At 34.5% G+C, this 5,700-nt stretch overlaps 1 long non-coding RNA gene across 2 annotated transcripts; it reads left to right on the plus strand.

Annotated features, from left to right (window-relative positions):
- Positions 1-3,202: 3,202 nt before the first annotated feature.
- On the plus strand, positions 3,203-5,438 carry LOC118492281. Of its 2 annotated transcripts, none has more exons than XR_004892958.1 (2): positions 3,203-3,250; positions 5,252-5,438. It is a non-coding gene; the product is annotated as an uncharacterized LOC118492281 (long non-coding RNA). The 2 variants fall into 2 exon arrangements; XR_004892957.1 differs by lacking the exon at positions 3,203-3,250 and adding an exon at positions 4,012-4,313.
- Positions 5,439-5,700: the final 262 nt, after the last annotated feature.

Below are 5,700 nucleotides of genomic sequence, written 5' to 3' on the forward strand. Positions count from 1 at the left end.
AAAAAGAGGAAAACACGAGAGGAAACGAGTGAGATGATTAGATGAAAAGAATGAGATGAAACAAAATCAACAAAGCAGGGATGGTGGTCATTTGTCCGTATCACAAAGCAAACAAATGACACACAGTGACTAATCAAAGTAAATGGGTCCGTAAACAATGCTTAGCGAAGACATGCTCGCCTATAAGTGAACACTCACCCCAGGAGTTCCCAGGTAAGAGTGACTGGTCCGATTATGTGGATTTGTACGAACACTCTAGCCTTAGACAGAAAACCCAGGGTACAGGCATTCACCCTTCCAGTTTGCATGTGTTCACACTATTTAGAACCCAAAACTTTGACGAGATTTTGAAAACTTTGAGGGCACAAGGCCAAAAGAATCATTAAAACAAATGATAAATTTTCAAAATCAATTTGAAAAATCAAAAGGGGTTCAAAACCATATAATAAATCATTTGAAAACAGAGGATTGTTTTTCAAAAATCATTTTAGAAAACTGGGTTCTTGTTTTGGTGATCACCTAAGGATAGGTGAAGTGCATGTTTTAAGATCTAAACACAAGACAACTTGTGTTGGGGTCCTAGAAAGGTTATAGTCTAGGTCAAAGCATTACTAATAACCTAATTCCCTATAACCATTGGCTCTGATACCAACTCTTCTGTCACACCCCGACCACGTAAAACATCAAATCGTGGCGGAAACGTCGGGGAGTGTTGTAACAGAATTTTTGTTTCACAACAATGGTAATTTAAAATAATATTTTATTCATCACCCAAAGGTGGAATACATCGTTCAAAACAAGAACCAACATGTTACATTGTCTTTAAAACTACTGAAATAAAGAGTACATAACGTAATTAAACTAAGTCTAGATCTGTTTTATGTCACTAAGGCCCGAGTCCACCCTAGCGTGTCACGATCGTCCTATGGATTAGCTCCTGAAACACATGTGAAAATAGGTACGCCAGCATAAAAATGCATGTGAGTAACATAGGTTTTGTGAAAATAGGATTCATGACTTAAGTTTAAGAAAAGTGTTTAATAAAAGTTAGTCATAAACCTTGTAAAATGTTTTGTTTTGTAAATCATTTGAAAAGCGATAAAATCAGATGACATGTATAAATAAAAGAATTATTTATGGTTAAAGAATAACCAAGTAAAATAAGTTATATAAAAAAGTTGTTTTTGTAAAACGAAGCCTTGTGAAATATGTTATTTGTGTAAAAATGTGCAAGTCCAAACTAAATGATTTAAATAACGCTACGATATGTAATACAATACAAGCACTTATATATAGGAAGTACCAGCGGCGTATCCACCATGCTTGTATCATACTACACACATATCGTTACTTAAGTCATTAAACAAACCACCAATGTATAAAGTCCATGTTTAAACCAACCATCAAATGTTCTTGTCTAAACCATTGTCATATGTCAAAAAGTCCCAAAATGTAGTCATGTGTATGTAACAAATGTTATGTATGTTAAGTAAATATGTATTCACTTAAACCAAATGTAAAAATGTACAAAACAAAGTATTTTGAGTATATCAAAAAGTTATGTTTTGCAAAGTAAAAGCATGTTTTAATGATACAAACATTTATGTGGTAAGTTAACGCATACATTCAAGCCTTGAGACAGACGGATAACCTTAAGTAAAGGTTATCAAAAGAAATGTTTTCGGATTCAGTCATTCCTTTCATCCAAACCAACCCAGGATGTCAGGAACGGGATTTGTCAAGTCCTATGGTACCATTACTTACTACTGAGCGGCGTAGCTAATGTTAATGAATGTATATAAGTCCCGTTTATGCAAACCAAATGTCATACCAAATGTAAACATGTTATATGAAAACAATGTACTAAGTATGCTAAGTCAACATACAAAGCAGAAAAGTCATGTAAATCAATGTGCTAGTATGCTCAGTCAACATATATAGCAGAAAATGTAATGTAAAACAATGTGCTAATATGCCAAGTAAACATATGTAGCAAAGCAACGTAATGTAAATCAATGTGCTAGCATGCTCAGTCAACATACATAGCAAAACAATGTAATGAAATCATGTACTATAAGTGTACTAAGAACATAGCAAGCGTATGATGTGAAAGCAAGAAAGCACGAAAGTAACAAGTAGGCACATGTGTTTCACCCCAAAATGTTTGGAAAACAGTAAAAGAGGGGTCTATGTACTCACTTGAGATTGCTTAGAAGTCGTAGGATAACCACCAAGCATTGCTAGAAGATCACGGAATCAAACGGCACCTATATAGGTATCTACATTAATAAACGGACCTATCGGAAGATCGGGTAGTACGAAGGTTCGTGTGACAACTGTGTTCTGTAAGCGTCGTATAATGTAAAACAATGTGAATTATCAATAAAACAATGTGCTTTGGTGTTATTATGTGTGTATTTATGTTTGATGATTTTACAATTTGATTCGACTCCGATTTCAAGCTTTAAATCGCTTTCTAGAGAGTTATATGCAAAACTGGTGCATAAACGCAATCAGTTTAACGCAACGTACACTCTGGAACTACGACGTAAGCTTAACATACCTTAAATATCCTATACATAACTTAGAAATAAGTTCCAAAGGATTCTGTATGGCAAAAACATGTTCATTTGAACTAAAGGACTATTTACGACAAAACTGCGAAACTAACGCTGGTGACCGCCCGGATAATATTTAAATCCCAAAAATATTCTGTTATGATTAAAAACTTTATTTTTATCAGGTCCGTGTTGAAAAATAATTTAGAACGCCATAAATCGGGATTTAAACGCTAGATAAAATACCCGGTATCTAGTTAAACACCCGTTTTAGCCTACATATGGCATAATTATATAAAAATTTACACATGGACCCCCTCCCCCACCTAATTTTCGGTTTTAGCTATGTGGCCCCAACCAAATTTTGCAAGATTAGGAAAATATTCCTTTTTACTCTCATTGGCCAAGTGTGGTGCATGTAATCATTCCATGTTCCCCATATCTTCCATATAATCCTCCAACTTCCAAGAACCATCATCACTCCCCTCTCCCTCTCTCCTCAAAATCGTCCCCCATCTCTCTCTCTCTCTCTACCTTCAAATCTTCAAGACTTGTTCTTCATTCAAAGCTTTGAAGGTGATCCATGGAAGTTGCAAGTTGAAGGGCATTCAAAGGAGCTTTGTTCTAGTCTTGTTCATCATCTTTCTCACCATCATCTTCACTAGAATTTCTACCCTAGCTTTGTGCTAGTAGTAAGTCTTACACCTTGCTTCATTTTGTTCTTAGTCAAGATGTGTAGTATGATGAAATTTGCAAGAACACAAAAAAGTTTAAACAAGAAATATGAACAAGAAACGTGCTGATTTACATTTCCAGCCAACTTCAACAGGCTGTAACTGGATCATTTTAAGTCGAAAAGTGGATTTTCTAAAGCCTAAAATGAGTATTTTGGAATAACTAAGCAAATGGCACTGGAATCATAATTTTTCGAGACCGTTTACTATTTTTAAAGGGTTATTTTTGGACAGCAGCTCAAGCTGCATTTTTATGGCAGAAAAAGTGTGACATTTTCGGAGTCACAACTTAAGACCTGAATAAAATCAACTCATGAAACTTTTACAGTAGATGGACACCGTTGTCAGGACGACCCTCCAACTGGAATTTCGTCAAACGGACTTACGGTTGATTTTTAGTGAATATTTCCGTAAACTGCGATCAGAAGGTAACAAATCTGATTGCAGTCGAGAAAATGATTTTTTATAAAATATGGGTAACGAATTGGACTTTGATATTTTTACACAATAAATTTTGGAACATATGTCATATTCTGTAAAAATTTGGTGATTTTTAGAAAAGGCTAACTATTTTATAAAAATCCTCGAAAACAGTCCGGTTTCGAGTTATAAAGCTGAAATGAAGTATGCAACGTTTTGTTTGTCGATATGTCGGTTTGGTGGTTGAAAATGAAATATTGGTTTTATATAAAAGAAAATGATATGCTATTAAAGCATGGACACCTCTATTTACAGAGGATACTCTGCCGAAATTTTCCAAAAAAAATCCAACACTTAGTAAATATATTCTAGACAAAAGTTTACTAGAGCATTGAATGAACAAATATCCCAACATGTCATATGATTAAGTTAAAACATTAACTATTTTAACAAATAATTACCACACGGAACAACATAAGAAACGTGACCCAAAATACTAAACTCTAAGCCAAGGCACGACCCGCTCGTCTAATAGACATTAGTACGTTGTAGGTTGTCGTGTAGCGGACAGGGTTTGAGATTCGATTCAAGACGCACTACTGTGAGTACATAGACCCCTCTCTTACTGTTTTCCAATGTTTTGGGGTGAAACACATGTGCCTACTTGTTATTTTCATGTTTTCCTGTTTTCATGTCATATACTGGCTATGTTCATTAGTACACTTATAGTACATGATTTACATTACATTGTTTTGCTATGTATGTTTACTTGGCATACTTAGTACATTGATTTACATGACTTTTCTGCTTCGTATGTTAACTTAGCATACTTAGTACATTGTTTCCATATAACATGCTTACATTTGGTATAACATTTGGTTTGTGCAAACGGGACTTAAATACGTTCATTAACATTAGCTACGCCGCTCGGTAGTAAGTAATGGTACCATAGGACTTGACAAATCCCGTTCCTGACATCCTAGGTTTGTTTGGGTGTAAGGAATGACCGAATCCGAAAACATTTCTTTTGATAACCTTGACTTAGGGTTATCCGTCTGTCTCAAGGCTTGAATGTATGCGTTTAACTTACCACATAAATGTTATTATCAATAAAACATGCTTTTACTTTGCAAAACATAACTTTTGATATACTCAAAGTACCTTGTTTTGTAGATCTTTACATTTGGTTTATGTGACTACACTTTGCTTACCATACATAACATTTGTTGACTACTTTTGGACTTGTACATTTTACACAGCAACATATTTTTCAAGACTTTGGTTTACAAAATAGTTTGTTTTATACAAACTCATACTACTTGGTTATTCATTTAACCATATATTATTCTTTCATTTATACACATCTTCTGATCTTATCGCTTTTCATATAATTTACGAAACAAAACAATTTTCAAGGTTCATGACAAAATTTTATTAAACATTTTCTTAAAACTTAAGTCATGAATCCTATTTTCATAAAACCTATGTATCTCACAGGCATTTTTATGCTGACGTACCTATTTTCACATGTGTTTTCAGGAGCTGTTGCTTAGGATGTTCGTGACACACTAGGGCGGACCTATGCCTTAGAGACTAAAATAAAGATGGAACCAGTTTAATTATGTGATGAACACTTTGTTTCAGTTAATTTAAGACTATGTAACCTTTGCTTGATGAATAAAACATAACTTTTAATTACCATGGTTGTGAAACAATAATTCTGTTACAACACTCCCCGACGTTTCCGCCACGATTTGTTGTTTTACGTGGTCGGGGTGTGACAGAAGAGTTGGTATCAGAGCCAATGGTTATAGGGAATTAGGTTATTAGTAATGCTTTGACCTAGACTATAACCTTTCTAGGACCCCAACACAAGTTGTCTTGTGTTTAGATTTTAAAACATGCACTTCACCTATCCTTAGGTGATTTCCAAAAACAATACATAATGGAAGGCACGAAGCCAAAATTGATCATTAATCTCTTAAACC

The sequence above is a fragment of the Helianthus annuus genome, chromosome 5 (assembly GCF_002127325.2).
Source record: "Helianthus annuus cultivar XRQ/B chromosome 5, HanXRQr2.0-SUNRISE, whole genome shotgun sequence".
Taxonomy (NCBI): Eukaryota; Viridiplantae; Streptophyta; class Magnoliopsida; order Asterales; family Asteraceae; genus Helianthus; species Helianthus annuus.